At 38.0% G+C, this 27,223-nt stretch overlaps 1 long non-coding RNA gene across 2 annotated transcripts in view; it reads right to left on the bottom strand.

The window, feature by feature from the left end:
• The window catches only part of LOC132906024 (uncharacterized), a 116,279-nt gene that overhangs the window by 81,277 nt on the left and 7,779 nt on the right, over positions 1-27,223 (bottom strand). Inside the window, exons 2-3 of one of the 2 annotated variants that reach the window (XR_009657919.1) lie at positions 3,843-4,682; positions 988-1,311 (exon numbers count right to left, since the gene is read on the bottom strand). This is a non-coding gene — a long non-coding RNA (uncharacterized LOC132906024). Of the gene's footprint in view, positions 1-987; positions 1,312-3,842; positions 4,840-27,223 lie in introns of those variants that run through there. The other variant, XR_009657920.1, reaches the window with a different exon arrangement.

The raw sequence follows: 27,223 nt of genomic DNA, 5'->3' as shown, positions 1-27,223 counted from the left end.
CAATATCGGAATAAAGTTTCACAATTTTATATTCTTCACGTGTTTTCTATTTTGTTTTAAATTAAAGTATTTGTTGGAAATTTTGTTTTAAATTAAAGTATTTGGAAGAGAGTTGAAGCATAATAAAATACGTAGGTATCCAAGTACGAAGTATTATCAAAACCTCCTTTACAACGTTTTATCTGAATGCGACGTAAAAATAATCTCACAGAGAAAAGGACAAGGTAAAGAACTTAAAAGACGCATAGATTAACACGTGCAAAGCAAAGGAAGAATGTAAAGAAGTATATATAAAGCTTATGTAATATAGTCGGTGAATGAAGGAAAAAAAATCCTGGTTACAACGACCGAGAAAAAGGACACCACGATGAGATATGAAGTTGAATCCACGAGATTCTTATTCATGAAGGAATACTTATTTTATACAGGAGATAAGAAAAATCTACATTATTGGTAAATATGTATTGCATTTATCGTGGCACGTCAAGCAGGAAATTGGCCTTGACCTCTCTAATTTCATACGTCTCGACTGATATTTTAATAATGCAATCATTGCACTAATTAAAAATAGTACATCGTCTTACAAATTTGAAATCAATTAATCCTACTGGAGGCTTGAAATGAAAATTTCTTCTAGAATTTCGCTTTTCAATGCAGATTATTCTAGCTAAACTAATATACTTGAAAAACTTCTGCATTAATTAGAGAATTACATTCCAGATAGATACTCCTAATAAATTGCCCCACCCCTCCCCCAAAAAACAATCGTGACATAAAATAATCATTCCGCAGCATAACAAGCTTGCAAGATTAATTAAACTGCAATAACTCCACCTATAGCATTTCAGTCTACATTAACCCAGATTTTTCAGAGGTTTTTCAAAATAATGTAGTATTATTTCTCCCTCTATCTAGGGTACAAGTCCAATTATCAGAAGAAAAGCATAGTATTGCGTGATAGCAGTTTCTTAGTGGATAGGTACTTACCTTGCAATTACTCTTCTGGAAGAATGATAAATATATCTGGGTTGCATAAACCTGAACCGCCGCCATTTCTCTTTCCACGGCATCAACGATCTCCAATACGCTTTGCGACAGGTGAATCAGCCAAAGAGTGCACCCTTTACAGCGAAAGAATTAATCGGAACGACGGCACAGAACGTGATCCCGTCAGGTTGAGTCCAGGAGTAGAGGATCGTGCTGGAGGGGCAGGACGAGGTTGGTCAAGTCCTTCCTTGTCGGGATCACTCTAGTAGGCGGTACCAACGTGGCCAGGCCTACCTCTCTTCTGACTCGGGTGTAACAATGGATCTGCAACAATATAAGCATCTCGTTTTCGTCCGGATCTAGATTCGCTTCTGTGCTCTTCCTCTGACGTATACACTGATACATGACAAGTAGCCAGGCCAACAAAACGCCGGGACTGAATATACAGTCGGTAATGCGCTATTGTATCGACTTTAAATATCCGTTGGTTTCATCTTCCGAGCGGTTTCCGGTATTCAACGTTCTCCTGAATCTTCACACGTTAACAGAAAATTTAACACGTGAGGAAAATCAGACGTTGATACAAAAAGATACAAATATAGGTAATATATAGAAATGGTAATTCTATTCCGAACTGGAATACTATTGGTTAGGTATTACCAGTGTGAATAGATATTGTGTAAGTACAGGTATTTAATTTTAGATACGAAAAAATATATATTGTGTATAGCGAATAATAAGATGTATAGTGGAATCTTTTCCAAGAATTATGAATGCATTTGTTGTATGCGATAATGAGTAAGGAATAAAATAGAATAAAAAATAAAAGCAAATAAGCCAAAAAAAAGATGGTAGAAAAATAAAAATGAAGAAATAAAAAAATAGAAATTTTCCTTTCTGTTATGAAATTAGAATATTCATACTTAATGAGAACATGTCTGAATATACTACATATACATATACCTGGGCGTATTTAAAGTATAATTGCATGTAATTTTAGCTAAACTTTCTATGCTAGAAGAACACAGATCTCCAATTTTAAGCACGAAAGTTGAAGTAAGAATGATAAATGGAAAATATATAGAATTATTATTCACAAAAATATTTATACGTTATTACATCCCTGGTATGAATTTTATAATACATAATTTCTAGAAATACACCGAATTTACGAAATTAATTAAATTTCAACTTATAATCACGTACATATATTTTTCTTAAAAGCAGAATTAAAGAGACTCGTGTTATATGGTGTTTGTAACCGAGCCATGAAAATATTATGAAAACACCAGTTCGGTTTTTGTTCATTTACGCTTTGTTAAATGAACATCTCATGAATTATAAAAATTTTTTACCTTTGCGGCCGGGGATTAAGTTTTACATTCACAGCGTCGAGCGTATTTTACACTACGTCTGGTCCAACATTAAAAATAGATAATGGAGCGGTGAAAATAAACAGTCATCTACGTGCAATCGCTACGTAAGCATGCGTCGTGGAAAAAACAACAGATATGGAGAACAGGGTAAGGAAGAATATAAAGAAAAAAGCCAAATATCATTTTTAATTCATAACTCCATCGGAAAGTAACCAAGGTACTCTGAGTTTAAAAACTGAGATAAAATATCATTTTCCTTATATTCTGTATCCTTTTTTGTGATGCTTTGCAAAAATTATTAAAAAATATTTCCTGCATCTTTAACAGTTTGGAATATTACTATAATCTAATGAAAGTTGATCCATAAATAAAATAAATAAATTCATCGCGAAACATTAATATACAAATAATATTTTATCTTTTCAACTTCCGCTTTAATAGTTGCATTGCCTCAAGAAATAATTTTTACTAGCTACGAATTAATCGTAAAGATTTACTTATGAACTCACAGCTGTATCTACCTTATGATAAAATAAATTAAAATTTCAACGATAATTTGAACGCAAAAACGGCGTAATTTATCAGTCAAGATCTCAAACAGCGAAACGCTGTAATTTATACCACGTTAAACATTTTAATAACAGTTACTAGTAGATACGACGTGTAACGAAATGATTTTTTTATCTTTCATTATCACTTACATAAACGTGACAGAATTACATTTTTTTTTAACAAGGATAAATACTAGTTTCAGATAGAGACAGGTATATACCTGTGGACACGGCGATAGATGATCTCTACAAAATGATGTACCAATGATGTTGACAATCTAGCGCCGAGAATACGACGATTCTCGTTCAACTAGCCTCGGTAACAAGCCTCATTGCCACTTTATTATCGCAAACAGATCTGCCAGGAATAGCCACAAATCACACAGAACTGGTTATCCGGTGCGTCATACATGAGCTTATGTCCGTGTTTCTCAACAGCATTATCTATGGAAACGGACTAACTCTCCTATACTGAATACGATGGGAAATATTCTCGAAACAGCATGGAACAATTAGCAATTAGCATAATTTCCAATCCATTACCTCCTAATAGAAATTCGAATGTATGCACAGAAGTGACTAAAAGGCATACATGTAACAGCTTTGATTTATTAACTTCTAAATTAATTTGTGTACGAGAATAAATGTGATTTGTAAAGATCTCTTCTAGGCAGTAATTTCTGGATATACAAGGGAAAAGAATTATTCTAAATTGAAATAACAAACTTTACACACAATTACAGATAGTTTACTCCTGAAGATATTACATTACTGTTTAATGAAAATAAAGTATCTATCCATTACAAATTTTAATCGGGCGAATCAACGAATAGTATGAATTTTGATAATACGTTGGAATAATGAATGTTACATTAATTAAACAGTGTTCACTAAATAATAAAATGTAAACTAATGTTACTCAACTTACATAATCAAAAGATCAGTCAGAGATGTCATAAACATGAATCGAATTTTAGGTTAGATCCAGGTTAAGTTGTGAACACTTTAAAATATTACACTACTCACGTAAAACACGTACAATAAAAGATAATTCACTAAACGATACTACCAAAAATTCTGTTACACAAATAAAATCGATGTAATCGATATCGATATCGCAGACGCCATAGAATTGAAAACAGAGCAGTCGAACACCATTACTACATAAAAGCAATCTATGTGTCGACTTCACCTTTAAACTTTACCGAAATCCTCTGCTATCTCCTTATTCCATTAACTTAACCTCAAATCATACAACATTACCCTGAAAAATGGCATTGAAACGTTGTTGCTCAATGGAACACGTTCGATCTTGGATTTTTTAAAGGGAGATCCGCAGTTCTACGGTCGATATCCTCCGCGGCGGGTAGATCAATGCCCGCAACCAGCCCTAAATCACTCCTTATGACAAGAACAGATGTACGCGAACCTGTCCTGTCGCGAATAGTCAGCGCAATAAGGCGGCGGAGGATGGTCGCGCAGGTATCCGGTAGTCTGGTTCGTTCGGCTGGCTACATCGAATCTATGAGAGCGGCGTTATCGTATTGTAGCCTATGAGGCGCTCTCCGCTCGGGCCGTTCGTGTTATGCCGGCTCAGTATACCGCGCGCGGCAGCAGCAAGAATAACGCGACACGTATATAAAGACGATGGTATATCTGTATCAATTGTATGCATATGTGGATCCCTTCTCTAACCTCTTCCTCCTCCGTTCACCTCTATCACACTCTCTCTCGCTCTATGTTTCTCTCTCTCTCTCTCTCTCTCTCTCTCTCTCTCTCCCTCCGTTGCACCGCACTTCGTTGGCGCTCCAAGTTCCAAGGAAGCTCGCGCTCCTAGAGCTGCCTATGTATATTTGTCGCGCTTAAACCATTATACGCTTTATCGTTATTGTTCGTCACCGAACGTAGCCTCTCTTTCGTCCCACTCCGCGCCATACTGCGAACGCTGACCAGAGATGCAAGAGTGGTAGGGGACAACGGAGGGAAACTAGAGGGCGCTAGAGAAAGAAAGACGGCGCTTCGAGAGTTAACCTCCGTTAAAACAGCATACCTTATGTGATCTTCATTTGAATACGATTATGGATAACGCGATACGCGAAAGAGCTATGCCGCGGCATCAAATTTGATATTCAAATGGACGATACGTCTCTTGTTCCTGCGCTCGCCAACTCCAGCTCGATCTGGACTGATCGAAGATTCGACGAACACCGGCAGATCGCGAGACCGCGAGCTTTCCTGTCGGGTTTGTGTATTATACGTTTTCTGCGAAAGTGTACGAACAAGAACTAGCTACTTCCTGGAAGATGTGTACATGTATCGAGATTCGAGAGTTGCTTAGAAATAGAGAAAGAACGTGGTTAGAAATTATAAAGGCTGGTATACTTACATTATCTAATCGAGTAAAAGTAAAGTTATATCCAAGTAGATAAACGGTAAAAACATTGATACACATCTCTATTGATGATCATCTATGATCATCTCTATTATGTTATAAGCACAGATAACATTTTCAACTAACACCATTTTCCTTCATTTCCTGCCATTGATATAGTATGTTATAACCTTTTGACTCTGACTGTTCTTGCTCGATCAAACTATACTTATATACGTGGAAGAAAAAAAGACGCTCATCGATACGGATAGCGTTTTTGAATGCTCGACGCACAATCCGCCATGGAGATAAAGTAAGAGCGCGATCTTATTTGAAAGTAAGATACGCGATCGGTGACATTTCTATGCCAAATATATCGCACAAAGCAGCGCCGCTTCTCCCTGTCATATTAAATATTATTTATGTTCGTTCGTATAAAGATCCCGGTTGCTTACGAGGCTTGCTCTCTGCGCGGACGACCGCGTCTGTGTTTTCCATACAAGTACAACCGCACACACGCCGCCGCGATAAACCGCCGCGTGTGTAACCACCAGCATATGAAACACAAAGAACGGCCAATCGAAAAACAATATCGATCCATTGTTTCGTCCGTCCAATAAATATCGTAAATATCGGTCTACTGAATTACAGGTCCAATCTCGTTCGCAGATCAGCCGACCTGCACTGTTACATCGTAAACTTGCCTCTCCGTTGGGCTTCAGCTAGTCTACTGATATAGTAGCTCCAACGCAACGTGCGTTTGATGTAAAGGAATCCGCTTTGAAATTCCCTTTATACGCAAGGGTCTTTTTCTGAGTTGTTTAGAGTCAGTTTTTATTGATGCATTCGTAAATTATATATGCTACTTGAACTCGAATAGAAGAAAATCATCATCTTAAAGCACAGAAGTTGCAATACTACAAACAAAAATTTTGTTATGTTGCGATGTAAATTCGTGCTGTAATATTAAAGAAAATTAAAGAAATATTTGAAAAGCGTGCAATTTTATTGAAATATATAGACTTTATGATGATTAAAAAATAATAATTTTCATCCTGATTGAAAATTGGAGATTGTATCGTAATTTAAAGTATTACCAATGCTTAGAACAATTGAAATCTGTTAAAGAAGCAAAAGTATAGGTAGATATTTTTACGGTTTGCATGCAAAGATACTCAAATGTACATTATGTTTTGTCGAGTATTGCGTCAATAAGAATACATGGATGGACAATGTTGATAGAAGAGACTTTCTGAAGCGTATATAAAAACGTATGTAACATGGAAGGCCATTGAGAAGTAACATTATATCGCATTTGTTCTCGTGTACCGAACTGCGACACACGTTTCTACTCGAGTTTCCGCCCTTGGTTTTACGTAACCCTTTGAGAGAGCGTAAGTCAATGATCATGACCAAGAAACACCAATTTCATCAAATTTTCTAGGGAAAATATTATCAACTAACGTAAATAAACATTAATGGCAGTACATTTGTATATTACATTACATATTATATTAACAGCCTTAAAGTACATAAAAGAAGAATAAACGATATTTAAAACAGCTGCAAGATTTATGAAAGGATAGATGAATTAAATTGTGAATATTTAAGTTAGTTGATAGTACTGACAGCGCCATCTCTTGCTGAATATTCGAAGCTGCGGTGTGTTGCCAGTGACACTCAACTTACGTTCACATATAAAATTTCATAATTATTTTACGAAGAAATATTTTCACTTATTAGTATAAAAATGTTAAGTAAAAAATTAAAAAATTAAAAATTCTTTAAATATAGGTACTGCAGTGCAAATTAAAGCAGAAATTTCTTTAGAAAGAAACAAAATTTCTGCATTCAATTTCAAGTTCAATTATTATTGATATTTTCATAAACGAACAATTATTGATCTACACAAACCAAGTATTTAATCTTTCGGATAAAACTAAACACGAATAAAACAGTCTTGCGATACAAATGATTTCTTCTGCAAATCTGTAGGTTCTTCTAAACTATCAGTTTGGAACGCGGTCCGTAATCATTAATCGCCAATTGTATATTTCATTTTACTATTTCCTTTTCTTCCTTTTTCATCTATCTGCTAGTTAGCTAGTTTTGTTATTTTTTATTCTAACTTCATCTTCTAGAATACTCTGCAATGTGTAACCACATATACAGAAGGTTTCTCTTATTATTGTTATAAAACTATCTTTAAATAACAACATCTATGATTATGATAATCGCTACAGGACGATTCCATTTATCTTAAACTGGCCACGAAACATACAATTTATAAGATTGGAGTCCATACTATAGAAATGCACCAATTGCCCTTCCTACTTATAATTTTTCATTCAAATAACGGCAGACGTTCAAACAAGTAGATTCAGCCAGCAGAAGTTCTTCAATCAGACGCTAACTAGAATTCCCTTCCATTAAACTTCCACCATAATAATGTCAATAATTAGCGTTGAACTTCCTAAGCATTCGGTACATTTAATCAAATCTATACCTGCAAGTCTACTAATAATTGCTCAAATGTACGCATATATGTGCCTTTCGGAATTCAGAAATTGGCGGAAGCCAGTAAACAGGCGAAAAATTCCAGGAAATTTGGAATACGAACGCGCTGGGTACGTAGGTAGGTAGGTACGTGCACACGTTGAATCTGTGAATTTTTCGCGAGTATCCAGCCGCGGTATAATCTCGCATCGAGTGGTTGGATAGACTCAGAGGAAAAAGAACGGCGGGAGTACAGACGGAGAAACGTACATGCTAAGGGTGTAAGTAGGGAGAGCGAGCGAGAAAAAGAGAGTATGTATACGTATGTATTAGAAAGGGAAGAGCAAACGAGGGAAAAGGAGAAAGAAAACGCGACTGTAGAGGGAAGGAGGGGGCGGAGAGTTAAAGAGGATTGCCGATCCATCCATGAGGGACGATGCAGTCTCTGAATGCGAGATAAAACCTCGCTGATGCCCAGCAGAGCGATCTGTGTAGTGCGAGTAAGAGTGCAAGCCGACCGTCAGGCGGAAAAGAAAGAAAAAGATAGAGGGTTAAAGAGAACAGCGGGCAGAAAGAGAGACAGGGAGGGTGAGAAAGAAAGAGTGATAGAGGGAGAAAGAGAGGGGAGAAGGGTGAGGAGATCCATTGAATACAGCGGAAGGTAAAACTCGAGGTACCAGATCCGAAGAGACGCTGAAGACTCTTCCAAATCCATATAAATTGTCGTATTGTTAGAAGGCCATGCCGCATACCAATTCGAGATGACACGGAAAAATCCACGGGGAAGAGCAGCGGCAACGATTTTTGTCGCCGGCTTCCAACGCGATCGCCAAGTCTATGTCGTTTCCCTTCGACATAGCATTGCGCAGAGTTTCGAATTTAGCATCCTCCGCGATCTACGTACCACACTCTGCCTTTCCGTTCCTCTTTTCGTTCGCTTTATCGGGCAATTCATGGGTTATTCAAAGGGACTATCTCTTCCTGGATTGTAAGTATAGTAGGAACGAAGGTGTAGCACGTTCAGCTACCGCGAAACGTGTTATTTCTTTTGCTCCTTGAAAGAAGGAAATGAGAACGATCGATAAAGACACAGTTGCAATTAAAACCTTTTCTATGGATATTGCCCCGACTGGTGACAACTTTAATTGCATTAATCTCATTCGGATTAGATTCAGAAGAGAATTTCTGAAGAGTCTCCCACTTAAGAAGAATTTGTTGAATTCGATAAACCCACGAAGTATTCATATCCTCACCTCGTATAAAGATTCGTATATTTTCGTCTCATCCAATCTACAAAATCGGCTCTATACCATACATTTGAATTAAACACATTATTTCCAGAATTTTCCGTACATACGCTACTTATTAACTACACAAAATATTGAAACTGTTCGAAAACGAATCTAAACGAAGTTCTTCGATTCTTTAATACAGACGAAGATTACTGACACGATGAATACTTCGAAATCCCATCTTCTTACCAGTATTTCCTTATATTTCACACCTCCGTTAAAAAAGCAAAGAAACGAGACGTAAGAGCGGCAGGAATAACAGAATTTCTAGTTACCAATAGCCAATGGAAGAGTGGAACGTGACGAAGATCAGAAAGCAGGCTGGTCGCGGACGATTACCTCGGAGCGAAAGATTCGCTGACACACAGGGGCCTTACCTTACTGAAAATAACCCGCGCAGATACAAGTGGCAAAATTAAAAAGGAACACGAGAAGCGCGTTTAATCTCCCGGTCTATAAAGACTCTGCGACGGGGGAGGATCGAGACGCGAGAAAAGAAGAAGATGGGAGAAAGGATTTCGCGCGATTCGGCAGCAGCCGCTCTACGTTTCGAAGGCATCGGCAGAAAGGAAATCGGCTTACCGGGCAAAAATATACTGATATTTATGAGGGTCGCGACATCAGAGCTAATCTTTCGGAGATAATAATTTATCGGCCACCGGTACACCAAGGAGGTGTATTTTGACTGAAATCCCTTTGCCCCTTCTTTCTTCCTTGCGTCTTTCCACGCCAACCCCCCTACGATTTCGATGCTCTCCGGTACCGACTCGTATTTCAGTCGACTTCAAAGAGCTGGTTGACAGCGCAACCTCCCTCGACGTTTCTTCCACGATAGAAAAGAACCACCGAAGAAAACCCCGATGACGTTTATCGATAGCTCTGCAAATCTCTGATGGTTTTGAGAAAAAAGGATTTCTCTTAAATGTGAGTTTTTCCGTCTGACGATTAGGCTATGGAAGTTTAGTTATTTATAAAGAATTTTAATACGCCTCGCGGTATATACATCAAGTAAAAAAATATATAAATACTTAAATTATTCGTTATAATTCTCCAGCGGATGAAACATCTGTTTAAGTATCATTCCTTTCGTTGCGCTTATAAACATATGAATTTGCGTAAATATTTACAGACTGGTAATCACACGCTTGACGATAAATATGTAGCGAAATTGAAAAGTTTACAAAAGATGAAATCGATCAGTCTGTCTTCTCAAAATTTTCATTTCTATGGTTGTGTTCAAATATCAATTCGTACAAACGTCTGCAACATACTTTACATATAGTCTTCACAATATTATTTCCCAACATTTCTCGATAAGATTTATCTCGTTGTTAGAATCAAATATGTTCTTCGAAATCCCAAAGTATTTACCTTAAAACCGCATGAACGTCGATCGAAAAGAAATATTACAGACAGGTGTATATTGCGACCTTTTTCGTTAAACGAAGAGGTAGCAAACAAGTCGGACGATTAATCTAGAATAACAAAGTTCTGCCAAATTCCTTCCAAACAAATCTTCTTGAAATGTTAGAACAGCTGTACGCTCGGGTTGACCGATTTTCGTACAGCAAGAGATTCGAGTCGTTGATCACGACGAGGATCGCGATGAAAAGCTACATCGCGGAGAGACGCGTGTGTGAAAGACCGTACCAGATCGAGACAGGGCCAGAATAATAATAGGATCCGAATTCCTCGGTGATACATCGACTGGCGTTTCGTTATTTACGACAGCTCCCCTTAATCCACGCTAGAAACGGCGAATCGCATTAACGGGAATGGCGAATCCGAAAATCTGTCCTTGCACAGTGTTCCCAGATTGCCGCGTACGAATCCTGATCACGAATCGCGACCGGATTACCCTTGCTCAAAAGCACGAGAATGTTAATGCGAGTAAGAATTCCTCCGCGTGGATCCAAGCTTTCGTCTAATCCGATCAGCAAGTACTGTTTCTCTACTATTTCTTTCATATTTAGATGAATCGATATCCACTTGCAATTTGTCTTATACGAAGGATATGCAGATATAGATACGACGATGTAATGGTGGGAAATTGGAGAAGATTCATTAGTTTAAATATTCATGGTTGGATTAGATATGTATTTTTGATAGATTAATTTACATAATTGAACATTTTTGTGATCTTGCGAAGGTATTAGGTAACGAAGCATTAAAGTATTAATTTATTACGCGCGTGTTTCATTGTTATTACATATCTCTGGAAGTATACTATTATGTTATTATATTGTTATATGTTGTTACATGTTATATGTATATTATTACTGTTATATGTTATTATTATGTAATAAAAATATAATTTTTATTCTACACAGATACGTAGAATGGAAAAGATTATGTAAGATAGTAATTGCTGTAAAAATTAAATAAGAATTTTGAAATTTTATTTGACGCCATTATCATTCAGTGACGAGAAAGAATATCTAATTTGTAATAGTTTAAGAAAAGCATAAAGAGTACTTCGATACTTGTAGTAGCAGCATTATATTGTATAATTTATTGTTACAGAGCACGTAAACAAAATTGATCGATACATTTGTCACTGTTTAATTCGTTTTGGCGATTTTTTGATTGCTACAGTAAAGAAGTAGCTCGCCTTAGAAAATATGATAAACACTCCTGTAGAACCTCTTATATCGTGCAAAACGAGTGTTGCCGCTGTGATATATTTCGCAAATCTTTCGTTATTTATCACGCGACAACGTTCGTAGCTCCCCTCGCGCGTATAACGCTTTCCCTTTCGACCGTCAGTCGTCTCCCTGTTTCCTTTCTTCTTCTTATTTCAAGAATATATTGCCACGGAATTTAAGAAAATAATAGAATTCGGACTTTTGATACAATTCACGGAACTTCTGATACAACACTTTGTTCCATCAACTGATAGTAAAACGTAAAAATGGTACTTAAGTTGGAGAAAAATTTAGTAATATTTTCTACAAAGATGGTGAAGAATTTAGTAACATTTATTATAAAGTTGAGCAAGAATTTAATAACATTTATTACAAAATATTACTCGTCCAACGAAGGCTATAATTATTGTTGAAAAACCGACCAAGAAAGGTTTTTTACTCTCATAAATTATAATTATTTGGAAAATAAAATTACTTAAAAAGTAGAATTAAATAATTTAGAAAGAAGTAATCTTTACATATCGAGGGTCAACTATTATTACCATTCTATTTTTCCTTGTTGTTTCTCTAATAAACAATCCTTGTACGGTATATCTAGAACACAGATTGTATAATGCAACATTAGAAAATCCTATGGATTTCCTCAAGCAACGTGTTAGCCTATGAAAAGTATAATAATTGAATTTTCTATCGGACGTATCCAGCTGGTTCGCAACATCGATACTAACCATTCTTTATCGTGAAACTGGAAGGATCGCGTGTCGCGTGAGATAACGGGGCCGTTTGTAAAATGTAAAATTCGTAATGCATCGCCGCAAAAGTGGAATAAGCCAAGACACACGGGGGTGGAGGCGTCGCGGGCGGTGGTGGCCGTGCGGCAGCAGCAGCGGCGGCGCACCAACAGAAAAGGGGATGTAAGGGGAGAGGGGAATCCCCTACGTGTACGTTTATGTGTCTCATTTATCAGCACAGATATTATTATAGCTCTACGCGGCCGGAGCTAGGAATTTTACATACGTACGGACATTTGTACCTTCGCGATATAATATAAGGACGTAATAATGCACGCGCATACAAACGAGCCGGTGTACCAGCACTTTCAACGATGTCCTGATGCCTGGCTCTCACATATTTCCGCTTCACCGACCTGTTCGACGAGCTCGGAATTAAGAAATTTACGCGACCGATTAAATCCCTGACGCTTAATCAATTATCGCTGACACGATACTCTTATTATTTGTTTTGTCAAACACGGCTTGATATTATATATTTCTGCATGAAAGTTCGGGAATATCTATTTTATATATATTAAAATATTTCGTACTCTATATACGAAAATATAAATTGCGAGATCTGATAATTGATCGTACCATTTCCCTCTTTTTACAACGTACAAATTTTTACAACGTGTGCGATGATGGATCGTATATTTTAAATTATTAGAAATATAACAAACGAGATACGAAGAATAAAATATTGATCCTCACAGGAATATTGTGCGAAAGGCTTTCAATAGTGATTATTTTTCGTTAAACCTGTGTTATTCGTTTCGTCGCAATGGAATAGAGATTTGAAGTACGCAATATTTTTCGTGATATCTAATATTTTATTTAAACGATATTATTCAAACGCGTTGGAAAGCCATGCAATGCGGAAAAGATGGATTGAGATTAAAATCGGAGAATGCAATAGCCTTCGGTCGGTATGACCAAAAATTGAGAAAGAACTCGTGATTCCCCTTAGAAAATCACAATCATTTATCACAGTGAACGTACATATATATTGCAAATGATGATCGTATCTGTATTTTCTAACTGTAAGAATCGCGGTTGAAAAAGAAATATAATTATGAACAACTTTTAAAACTAAAAGATACAAAAGGGGGTAGCAGTCTTTCTGGTCAAAAGTTCAGGTGATACCACCCTCCTGAATGAATGATTTTTATTTTCAAAACTTCCTCGACTTATAAAATCTCTGCTTCTTCCACCAATAGATATGATCGCAAGATTTACATTTCTCTTACGAATAAATCATATCGTATTTAGCTTTGTACGAATCAAAATCAGGAAATTGATTTATCTACCTTAACTTTTATTTCCATGATTACAAAATTTCTCACTTAAGGAATAATAGCACTAACAGATTAATCAAACAGATTAACCATTATTAATTCAATAATGTTCGTCTATAAAACACAAACCACCCCAACAAAAATTCATTCCTTTAATCGAATCATCACCCTACGACTTGAAACAACGAAGCACTTTAGGAATAAAGAAGAGCTAGGTACAAGGGAACAATGTTAAGGATTAAGTACTCGGACAAGAAGTACCTAACGGAAACACCGTTACATAAATTCAGCAGAACGTACATCTTCCCGAACATATTTCGTAAGTGAAGCGATCTTGTTCTTCTGGCCGGTACGGAGGAGCGAGGAAAGTTCCAAGCGTGCAGCACGTACTGTACCGGGTAAGGCACAAGATCCGACAACCCCTGCACACCCCCCGAGTCAAAGGGTCCCTCCACGGTCGTCAAACCTTAATACATTTACAGCTCACGAGAGCACTCGGTGCCGCCGTGAGCGGCAGTCCTGGATATTTGCCGGTGGATCTCTCTATAGAGTGTATCACGTTTGCGCATGTGAATATCACACGTATAAGTAGAAGAAAGATGGCCCGGGCCGTCCGTCCCCAGCGGCTAACCCCCTGATATATCGTTTACGTGTCTCGGCGTGCATACGTCGTTTGGGACACATGCCTTCTCTTCCTTCGCCTTCGACTCTTCTCTGCTTCTTCCCGACATCCTCCTTCTTCCACCACCGCGTCACTGCCTCTCGTCTTTTGCTGCTCCTCCGCCTCGCCAACGCCGAAAGTCTCGAGGACACCGCGAATCCTCGTTTTACGAATTCACGGGACGACAGAAGGACGCTTCGAGAAGCAGCCTCGATACTCGAATACCGCACGTCTCTCGGTACGGAGTTTCTTTGCCCCACTTCTTCGTTGAAATTTACCAAGCACGCCGGACTCCGTTTGCTTAGGCGATCGTGCATTTTAGGTTTCATTCGCAGCACTTTAGATTGATATCTTGAAATTTGGGGAGAAGATTCGAGTTCAGGTAGTCTTCGTTCGAATCGTCTCCTGTAGAAACACGATCTTAAGGAAAATTATTAGTAGAGGCGCGTATCCTCATTTTCCAATGAAGCACTTTCTTTGTCAGGTTCTACATTAACATTCTCATACTATAAAATTTTTATAATCGCGCGAAAACATTACCAAACGAAGGTATGTATATTGTTAGATGCAAATAGTCCATAAATGTCACGATAATTACAATGGGATACTTTTCGTAGTCACTGTAGAGAAAGATGAATTTTTTGATAAAATTCATCTTCTAATATAATTGTGTATACATGTATATAATGGTATACGATGGTCGAATGGTTCCGTAACACGGCAATCGAATAGTGGCGCAGAAATAATGGAAAAGCGAAGAAGGAACAGGAAGAAACTTTGGATTCTCTAGCACCATCGATCGGCATTATCATAAAAGATCTCGACAGAGAGGACTGCAGATGCACTTCTGATGTTGGTCTGGTAGTACGTTCTGCACCCAGTCGGGAAGAAGTATACCAGGCACAAGGCAGAGTTCTGACCAACCTCTGGACTTAGCCATAATCTGAAATATATTGGTACCCGGTGTTTGTCCACATCTCGTTGACCGCCATTATAAATCGGCGAAGCGTAGGCATTCGTTCGAGGACATTAGTCAAAGGCTGGGTAATGTCGTACGCGATAATACGGCTGATATCGTGAATCCAAGTGTGCGAGTCATCCACGTGTACGTCTGTGTATAGTCCGAGCAACGCTTACAGGTAACCTAAGAATCAGAAGGTCGTTGAAATTGGCAATGACCTCTCGAACGGCCATTCACGGCGTTTTTTGCTCGATAAAACGATGATCAACCGTGTAATAACCATCGACAAATCGAAAACGCTAAAGGCGAGAAATTCCAGGCTCCGAGATTGAAATAGAACGATTTCGATTCCGGTTCGTTGTATTAATTTTTCTTATTGTATTTCAGCTCGTACGATACAAAATATATACATGGTTTCTACATTAATATATAAGTTTTGCATTCGTTTCAGTGGAATCTGGTTTCTCGAATTTACATGTTTTCGTCGATTTACATACATTTGAATTTGTCTACAGGAATACTTTATCGGACGCGAGTCAATTCCTTACGATCTGATCAAAATGTATACCGTTATAATTATACCATTGGAAATGATAGTTACTGGAAGCATTTCTTTCACTGCAACATGAAATAACCTATACTCGATCATGCGAGATCTCTAGATCTTTCAAAAATACGATCCATGCTTTACTCCCACGCACGCGTCTAACTGTATCAATGTCTATTTATAAACCGATATCTTACAAAAATTCTCAGTCTAACACCGACGTGAAACGATCAATTCAGCGTAGCTGATAAAGTTATCGGAAGAGCGGTCACTGTACTATCATAAATATCGACATAGGTTACCTTGATGTATGACCATTGGCCGTAGAGATACGTGGAATCTCCGGCGGCAACCTGGAAGGTCCACGAAACCAATAGAATACGAATAGATCGTTCTCCCCTCCTGTTGCCCCCTGTACTTTCCCTGGTGCGGTAATGCACTTATATAAATCAGGTTCAACCGCGGACCACCATAAAGCATTGCAATGTTTCGATGTCCGTAAAGCATTCCTGGGCGGGTTCGCGTTTGATTCACGCTTGTCGGTGTGTGGGGCAGGCCCTTGAAGGTCCCCATCGTGGTCCTACCACGATGCTCCATACTCGTTCAACCGATCCTATATACGTACTCCGTCGGCGAACACTGACATCACCGAGACCATTCTACCACCATGAAACAGGCGTGAGAGAACTTGTCGCTGGCGATAATAGTTTATTTGTCGCCGGTTTCGCTGGGACCGAGATATGTTCCGGTTACTCGTCCCGTTCCTCCCGCAGAGGATTGTTTATTATGCGAATTGAACGAGCCGAAGGCGATAAAGATCCCGTCCGTTCCTTTTCGCCGATCCATCCGCTTTACCTCATACCACAGCCGCTGACCCAACACCCTCCATCCAACGCTGCACCACCTTGACACCCTACTATCTTTAAGATTCTTTCTTACTTATTGCCCTCTTTGCTTTTTATCTCGCGTTTTGTAATTATCCTCGATTATCGCGCGTGTTTAAATAATCGGAATAATGGAATAAAGTTCTAGTGACTCGGGTATTCAGTAGGATTGCGATCGGTCGCCTCGCGTTTCTCAGTTATTCCCAACGCCATCGATTTTCAAACAATGGTAATTAAATAGAAATCGCGCGATTAAGTTTTGCCACGTTTAGATCTGCAGTAGACTCCTATCAGGTTGTTTTATTTCTAAATAATGGTGATTAAATAGAAGCCTGATGATTAGGTTCTGATCGATTTAGATCTTCGGTAATCTTCAATTGTTGTTTTTCCAGTAATGCTAACCAAATAGAAGTCTCTGGATTATTTGCAAATTTACGTCTTCGATAGATATGTTTATACAAGTGTTCCATATAATCATTATTCAGCTACTTACATCGAAACATTGTTAAGGATTCCTATTGTATTCGCGCGTTAGATTTTAATTATCTTAGTATCTGACACAGCGCCAATTAATGTAGAACAGGTATCGAAGCTTTATCGCTATCCAGCGGACAGCGTTAGTTATTGAAGACATCTGTCGAGCTGCGCGCACGGTGATACTAACGAAACAACAAGGTGGACTAAATGCCACGATATTTCAAGCGGACGTAGGTGAAAAAGAACGCCAAAGTCTATATTACTTCATCGTATCCGAGTTTCCTCATTATAGAGCATGTTGCGAACAGCAACGTTCGAACATCCGCATAAAATATAACCCGTAGGCCACGAGGCGGCCTCCCTTCCTTTCCGTTTCATGTTCCCCTTCGTCTTTCCTTTGTCTTTTGATCGCGCTGTCGTTCTCACCTTTGACTACGCCCGTTCTAAAGTGAAAACCAGACTTAATTCGTCTGACCCTTGCGCGGCTTACTGGCCACGATGATAAACGCGACGACCTCGCGGCCAATTTTTTAATACCATTTTTGGTGACCAATCGCAACGGGGAAAGTTATGAGCTACGTTAAGGACCGTTTGTTTTCATGCGGGAATCTACCTGCTTGCGTTTAATCACAGCTCGTAATTTTAAAACGACCCTCTCTCTCTCTCTCTCTCTCTCACTTTCTCTTTCTTCGCGGTTCCGCGAAGATGTTAGCCATTATCGAAGACAGCTGTCGAGTCCAACTTCTTTTCGAATCAAAATAGTTCTAATCGTAGAGTTTCTGGGATAATTATATCTACTTTCGAAGAGCGGAAGGAACGAAATTATTTTTGCTTAACACGTTGACCGAACGTTTAGGAGGATTTTTCAGTGGCTCTGTAGTTAGTGCTGCTAGACAATATTCATCCTTAACTGATATCATAAATAGATTAGGGGTATTTATACATTTATGGTAAATTTAAAAATCCACAGAACGCACGTGATATTTAAAAATATGTAATTAAAAGGAATTGCGAGTGTAATATTTTCAGACATCAGATTGAACATTGAAGAATAATTAATATAAATTTCTATTAAAACGATGGATCCTTTGTTTCAAAAAGATAGAAACGACAGAATTTTCTAATTAACCTAATACCATTTTTTCTATTAAAATAATACTTAGATTACAGATATTTTAAATAAATTGCGCAATGACACGAACCAAGATACTTAGATCACGCCAGAAATTTGGATTTTAATTTCCTTAAATTTCTCCCAGAAAAATACTAAATAATACCTGTATTAATGTCGTGCTAAGGTATTAGTAAACCGTACGTTAAAAAAAAAAGATTACCGCATTACTATACAGAATTATAAATTTCATGAAGATAAAGAAAAACTTCAAGAAACATCTGGAAAATGCTATTAGCCAGAGGGATATTGGCTAATTTGTCGTCGAGTCACGAAGACCGATTAACGTAATGCGATGACCGAGAGGAATGAAGGAAGATAGGTCAGAACTATCCCTGAGGAAGGAAGCTGCCATAAATCGTTTGTCAGTGATCCGGTACTAATAACTGGTACTCGGTTTATCGGTCACTAAGTAATAGCTACCAATAATCGAGGTCTCCACTGTCTTATCGGGTCCATTAAAGGGTACACTCTTGTTGTGGTTTTGAGGTATTACCTTGACCAATGCATATCTTCGGCCGTTCGTCATTCCTGATCCGATAACGGGTCAAAGAAACCGACCTTGCATCTCACTGTTCTTGGATTCTCTCTCCTTTTTACTTTTTTGATGTATCCTCGTATTGTGAACTCTTTCGTTTTTCTGTTATTCTCATCGTTTCATTTTTTATTATGAACTTAGACTCTTAAAATCCATTGGCCAAACCATAAGCAAATTTTGATTAAATACTTAAAGTTTTAAATTTTTGTTAGAAACCCAGTACTTTCCCATATTCATGCAAGAAGATAATCAAATTTTTCTACCTTTTCCTTTATTTGCAAATATTTCTGTATTTGAATTCTTAGAGATAAGGATGTTACTAACTCCTAATTATCGTTAAGTTGTAATGCACATTCGACGTTATACTGGCATTTATTCGATATTTATTCGCGCAATTAACTTTCAATGATGGTAATGCATCGCAATCATATACACGTTGTCTCATTTTTTGCACCGTGACGACCCAATGGATCGTCTTTTATTACGAGGAAGTCTCGTGTTTGCTTTGTCGTTGTTACGTATACCGGTTAAGTGTGTGTAGAGTGTGGCTTCTTGTATCGTATTTGTTGTTGAGGTTATCGTACCTCATCTTGCAGTACGTGACGAGGGACGTAATAACGACTGTGCGTGCGTTCATCCTCCGTAACTGGTTTTCTTCGTTTCTGCAATTCCATCGGGCCAGGTCGGATTCCTCTCTGATTCTTGTAAAAAAATCTAATTGTAAGATCGCTACCAACCGACATGAAAGTCGTCATCGGCAACTTAAATAGATTTTTCATCGTGAAAGAAGTTTCAGACGGCGACGAACTTAACGTAAATTGGTCGGCACAGCGGTGCCATATTAATTGATATTTATTATCGAGCGGCGGTCTAATTGCAATTATTAAAAGACTTTGTCGGCGTCTTTAAGCCTGTGCCTTGCGGTTACGTAAAAGCGCCAATAAACAGACCTGCGGTCCTCGCGACCGGTGCCCGTTCATTACTCGCGTTTCGTCGCGGCAATGTAATTGCGGCCGTGTCGTCTCCGCTAACAACCCTACGATTGTTAATAACACCAAACGTAGGTAGCTTTTTAAAATTAACCTAGCAACCGCCCCGCAACAACGCTACTTTATGATCCTTTTCTATTCTTTATCGCATCAAATTTAATACGTCATTTTAATTATATCTCTTTACGATGGATCCAAATAATGTAACAAACCTATTTGTATTATGCAAGATAAGTCAGATAATTACGAAGATTCTTTAAAAAATGATAATCGATGACTTGGCAAACTTTAACTCTCGTTAAGCCAACAAATTACTCGAACAAGACAAACATAAGTGAAAGTTCACGTATCACTTAAGACTGTTATTTTTCTATAACTAACAAGTACTGTATCAAATGACCAAAGTAGTCGAACGCAATAGTAAAGAAACATAAATTTCCCAGCTCAATTTTTTCTATCGAGACTATCAATTTTTTACAGATCACGGAACATCCCGAGACGTTCTATTCGAGACACGAAAATGATGAGAAATTCTGTCATAAAAGTACACGATAGACTTGCTTTACTTATTTAGTCACAGACACAAGCAGAAAGGAGAAGGCAGATAAAGTAAAATTTCGGTGACGAAAGTAAAAAGTAACGTTGACACTCAAATTTCCGTGGCACGCGCGTCTTGTAGGGTATTTCGAGGGGCTCGTAAATTCTTCGATAATGTTGTGCGGGCGTCGATCGATAGTCAGCGTCTCGTTGTTTTTCGATTCACCCCCTCGGCCGTTCAACCTTTCTTCGCGGTGTCGTTTCTACCCACTCGCGATAACTCGGCGCCGTGTTGCGACTCAATCGCGCGGTTCTTCCGCATAAATCTTACCGCTGGTATAAATCAACATGCCTCCAGCAGCGTGATACCCGAAGAGAGCTCCGATATATACACGCTGAAGGACCCTTCGATCCGGGAACCGAGGAAGACGCATGAGCTCCCACTTATGGCGTTCCTCTCTTACAAGATCGGCGTAGATCTTAGTACTACGTCACTTACATCTCTCCTCTACCAGGGAAACGCATTGAAAGTACGTTTCTGTCTCAATTACACGAATCGCTATCCCTTTCGATCTCGTGTTTTAGCAGACAGCGAATTAGCGGACTCGAGTATGCAGAGATGGAATAGCGAATGGTATAAATATCGCTTGAGTAAGTAGGTTTTATTATTCTTATTCGATACTGACAGATAGATTGTAAATGTTTATGCATTTTTGGAAATTTTTAATTCCAAGACTAAAGTATTTAAAGGATGAAACAGACCTCTATTTAATTTACGTTCCGAGAAATATAAATTTACTGACAAATTACTAAAATGCCAAAGAAATACGACTAAGACTTCAGAGTCGAGAGGAATAAAAGAATTTAATCAACAGATGTGTATTTCTTTCTCTGTAATGTTAGAAATAAGAGAGTGAGAAGTTATTGTAGCGTATGTATTGGATCGATCTCTTCATTTCGTTGGTTCACAAAACTGTGAGAATAAAGGTTCGAACAGTCGAAGTTATTTACGACCACTGATTTATCAGATGAAAGGAAGCGGCGGCTTAGAGGACCGTCGTTCAATCCTTGGTGACACTACAAGAAAGAGTCTTTCATTCCTCCTCTCTTGACTATATCTCTTATTCTTTCTCTAATAACAAGTTGCTTTCAATAACAGCTCGACATAAACACCACAAATATTTTGCTACTAATATCTTCATGAGCATATGTATTCACGCAATTAACAATGTCTGAAACAATTCCATTACAACTAAACTGCGGATTTTTGTTGGAATACAACGATATTTCACGCATAGTCATAAGTACCCTTACACAGATACCCACACAGGCATTTGAACAGGACACTTACACAGGTCATACTCATTACTGTATAGAGAGTGGCGTTCAAAGTATTTAAGGGATCATGGGTTACTACCTAAGTCTAGTCTGAAAGTAACTGGCCAACAATCAACAATTCTTGCACACGTTGTTATATCACACGCTTGTATACATCAGGTTCTGTAGTTTCTGTTTAATAAACATTACTGAATATTATTTCAACGTAAACATTGTGTCTTCTACAGATTATTAACCTTAACTTCTAGATTAAATTCTAACAATTTTTATAAAAAGAACGAAAGGACAGAAACGCACATAGAAATTAGTTTCGTCCATTAAAAATCATAGAGTTCATTTCGATTTCTTTGCTTCGCTTTTCTTTAAATATTTTATATATTCTCTATGCTATCCATTCTTGTATACTATACGCGACCTGTGGATTATAAACGTACACAAATCCGTAGTCTAATTATAACAGTTCTTAGTATCAAACACATTTTATCAGAAATTTATTGTTCCAAAATTTGATCAATAGCAATGGACAAGTTAAGTGTCGAAAGAGAAGACATACGTTTCGCACGTAGCACTCTACTTGGTACAATGTATACCGCACACGCGTCGTCACGCGGGCCAGCCTTTGATGACGGGACATAAAAATAATTTCGAAACCGCAACGACTGATATACGAGCGAGAAAAAAAAAAGGAAAAGACGCAGGAGATATGAGAGGCGCTCGTAAACTTTTCTGACTGTGGCAGGCGCGGCCCTTGCAACCGCGAACAAACCACCCAACGCGGAACACCGTCCCTTTTCATTCATGCCTTAAACCTTGCTAATGTACTCCGCGGCTGACCTTAAGGGTTACACGCAAACTCAGTTCAATATGGAAGACCTCTCGCAACGAAGATAAGAGACCGACCCCTCCTAACAATGTCTTCTGTGGGAATTTTGAATTTACCGAGAGGAGAATCATTGTTGAACTTCCACGGTATCTAATTACATACAAATATACATGAATTTTCTAAAAATCTCCAGCAATTTTCATAATTATAATTACATACATAAAAAAAGAAAAGCATTGCACGTCTTGAAAATCTCCCAATAATTCTCTGTATTTGAAGAGCAGGAAATACTTATTTAAGTATCTTGTACGTATAAGTGTGTATGTCGAAATTAAATTAATTACCCAAGGATTCTATGTTGTAAGGAAAGTCAAGGTTTGCAAGAGCTAAAAGCGATGCACGATAAGATTCGATTCGGTACGTTTTTCTCTGTTGCCTTGCGTCCACGATTCATTTTAACGAACATACATCCTCGATAAAGACCGATGTCGCATGAAATCCTTCGCGATAGTCAGCAGAGATTAGAGACGCGATATGTATAGCGCAATTATCGAATACTTTAGTTCGATTTGATCTGTCCATTTTCACTTAAAGATAGATGAATGACTCTTGTAGAATTCTTGTAGAATTTACATGATACGAAAGTGGAAGTATTTCTTCCAAGGATTCTTCAATTTTTCTGTTTCCTGAGATCTATAGGAGAATTTAGTTTTCATTCGAGAGAAACAATCTGCAAGGGTCGAGAATATGTAATTCAAGCTGAAGATAATTATTTCCAGTTTGTTGTCGGATACAGCTAAATACGATAAACAAAAATAGAATTGATAGAATAAATAGATAATCGGATACGCAGAAAGATAGCTAATAGTGCTTTTGACGGAAGAAAAATCTCGATTTGCATAATACTATCTCAAGTCCACTCAATTCTAGGCTATTGTTACGAAGCTAAAGATACAGCTAGCGGCGCTCGTTTCATTCTGATTAAATTAATTCCGAGAAGAGCGCCGGCACTCTCCTTTTTGTCACGTATGGTTTTAGTTGATTTTATAATGGAGGAAAACTACCCTATTTCCTTCGTCCGCGGTTATGGGAAGAAGCGCTCCCAAATCCCTAGAAAATTCTAATTCAATTATCCCCCTTGCATAATCACGAACCATATGATTGCCGCCTGTTTTTCGCGCCAGGGTTATTCGATATAAGCGGCGCGACCTTCCTTCGGTATGAAAATCTACCGAATAAACGTCCAGTCTAGTTATAAAAATACCTCGATAATTACCGAAATCATACTTTCCCTTCTAAACCTAATGAAATTATTATACCGAAGCGAGCGGACCGATAATTTAACAAATAAATTCTCGAATGTTCAATCGTTGAATATTTATCCAATAGCTTTACAAGAAATTTTAAAACACGTAACTGAACCTGTTCTTTTTATATTGTATTTTTAAGAAGAATTTTCTTAAGGATTTAGCAATTGGTATTGCACAGAATCCTGGTTTTTGTGTCAAACACACTTAACTTTTGGAAAAAGGTAGCTTCGAACAGAGTGAAGAACGCAAAACCTCTAGAACCATATCAACAGTTGTACAACATACTTAATAACCAAGAATTTAATATCACGAATTCTTAAGATTGTTGGAAATCTCCAAAGCGTGCGTCGCTTTTATTATCTTCCGAAGCAGAATACCAAATTTTATCTGTGTATATTGCAATTCTATATTTATCAAATATAACGTTACAAATGTTCCCGTTCTAATAATCACCTGCATCGACGATAATTTGACGAACTTTCCAAACAATCTAACCTGATCAATCGGGAACAGTAGCAGAAGAACAAGCGGTTAAAGCCGTTCGGCGAAACGACAGAACCGAGTAGAAGGAAACACGAAGACACCCTTAAGAACAGCGAAACGATGCGTGGGCTAAATTGGGCGGAGGCTTTCTCTCTCTCTTTCTCTCTCTCTCTCTCTCTTTCCCTCTTTCGAAGGGTTCATGGAATTTTATTCTCCGTGGAAAGAGAACAAGGTGTACACTCCACTAGGCTTAGAAACCATAAAAGTAAGTGGTATAGATTTGAAACGGCGATGTTGCCCCGAGGACGGCGCAACAATCGGGGAAAAAGAAACAAAGACAGAGCAGCCTAACGGAAGGACGAAGGGGGTTGCAGGACGTAGGAGGGTTGTTACGAGCGGTGCGTTCAATTAACGGTGGTCGACATGGTCCTGCCATACCACTGGCCATGGGGGTAGTTAATGCTAGAGGCATACCTACTTACCTACGGCAGTTTCTTTTTATGGCCAGACCACCGCTACAGGGCAGTTTCTCGCTAATTGGTATCGAACTATTATTCTCCCTCATCAACGGTCCCGGTAAACGAAACGGTCTTCGGATGCTGCTGCTTGCGATCGCGTGTCCCTCCTCAAACCTATTGCCTGCTGTGGTTATTTTATGTTCTTTCCAGATTAAACGATAACGTATACCTATTCTACACGTGTGTTACAGTTTAACAATGAATTTTCCTTTTAAATAGAAAAATTTGTTGCCTAATCCAGTTATAATAATCGACAAAGAAGAAACCAAAGGAAATGACCAAACACACGACAATTGAAATTTATAAAATTCCTTTCGCCTACTGAAGCAATATTTTCATATTCGTCGTGTCTATCGTAGTTTCCATTCTGTATCTATATGTATCTATAGCGGTTTCATTGTAGAAAATGTCGAAAGATTTTCGAGATGCGTAAAATATTTGCCAGTGAAACATTTACAGCAGCGTAAAGTGGCAGAAACGTGAGATACATTGATAAAACATTTCCAAGAAAGAAATATCCTAGGGAAAATTGGGAGGACAGTAAGAAGACGTGAAATCGGTTATCGCGTAGGCATTCGCAGCCGAGTCTGACACTACATTAGGGTACGTCACGTTGGGGAGAAAATAAGCACGGTAGAAAAATGCGAAAATTATTGATATTGCCGGGATCACATATCATTGTCTGAGGATATAGACGTCGCTCTGGCGCGCACCTCGCGTCTCCGTATATACCTTTTCCCGATCTTAACGTGGTCTGCATCGTGAGAGTATGGTCCTATAGGGGAACGCAGAAGCGATACCGAAGGAAGGGATGCTCCAAGCCAAAGGAAGGGGTACCAGAGTGCCGACGGGTCTGATATATTCCAGCAATATTTTTCGATCATCGCGTGCTACGGAGATTTATACGGCAGAACGGCATCGAGGCATTCAGCCACCTGATCGCGAGTTACTATCTTCTGAAAGATTCTAATATCGCCAGGCTTGGAAATATAACGTATATAGATTGATCAGTCATGTAGAAATATTTTCCAAACTATCTGTTTCAATATAATGACTTCAAAATAACATTTTCATATATCAGAGTATTTCAGAAATTTTGCTGTATTTTCTTTCTATCGAAACATCTTCATTATTATCGTTTTTATATCACGAATCTCCCCGTTTAGGAATTTGTTTCTCTATTTATAATTAATAGATAAATAGAATGTTAAATAATTAATAGAATTAATAGATAGATAATAGATATGCGATTTGGAATTCGATCGAAATTTTTGGATGCAGAGTTTACTTCTGACAGAGATGAGAAAAGTAACGTCAGAGGAAAGATGCAAGTCGAATACTCCATATATCGTACAGCAAACGAGCCACTGGGTAATGGTTCACCAAACGATCGAGCCCTCTGCCCTCGCATTTAAAGGATCGTTCGATTAAGCGTGCAGCATCCTGATACAACCTCTGGGACACTCTATCCTGTGGTTGAAATTGGACCAATTGAACTACAGGGATTCTCATTCACTGCAATTTCAAACACAGTATATATCATTTCTCTATCTCTATGTTCCAAAATTTATTCAAACAAGATATTGTAATATAAAAGGAAGAACACTGTATTATATCTTTATACAGGCAACCAAAACTATTATTCAACAAGTACCTAATATTTAATATTTTTGCATCAATTTTCACGTAGTCATATGCAAAGGACAGAGCTTAAAAATAAAGAAACCAACACAAAAACGAAAACACAAAAATTGTAAAAACCACGACACTCAATACAGTATAGCTACGTCGTACAGTCGCGTATCGGTACCTTTGCCTAACACACCTTATTCTAATTCATAGTTTATGTGAATTACTTCAATGTATTAAAGAAAAACAAATCTTGGCATAAATAAACACTTAAAAAAAAAGCTTAAAAATAAAGGAAATTTTTAAAAGGAATAAAGAAATGGGTACGTGGATATTTGATTAACCTCGCTAGAGTTAATTTAAAAAGTACTAAACACTATAATATTATACAATACACGAGTCGTACCAATAACCCTGCATAAAAGTAAGAAGAAAAATCTTCTTACTTTTTTATATCTTTTTATATTACTTTTTTAATTATATCTTCATTTCTAGATATAAATTCGTCAGATTTCAATGGTTAGTTTCGAAGATACGTCGACTTCCGTTGGAATGATCACCAAGAATA

Source organism: Bombus pascuorum, chromosome 4, assembly GCF_905332965.1.
Source record: "Bombus pascuorum chromosome 4, iyBomPasc1.1, whole genome shotgun sequence".
In the NCBI taxonomy this organism is placed as follows: domain Eukaryota; kingdom Metazoa; phylum Arthropoda; class Insecta; order Hymenoptera; family Apidae; genus Bombus; species Bombus pascuorum.
Note: the sequence above shows the minus strand (reverse complement) of the source record. Positions and strands in the feature narration are given on the sequence as shown.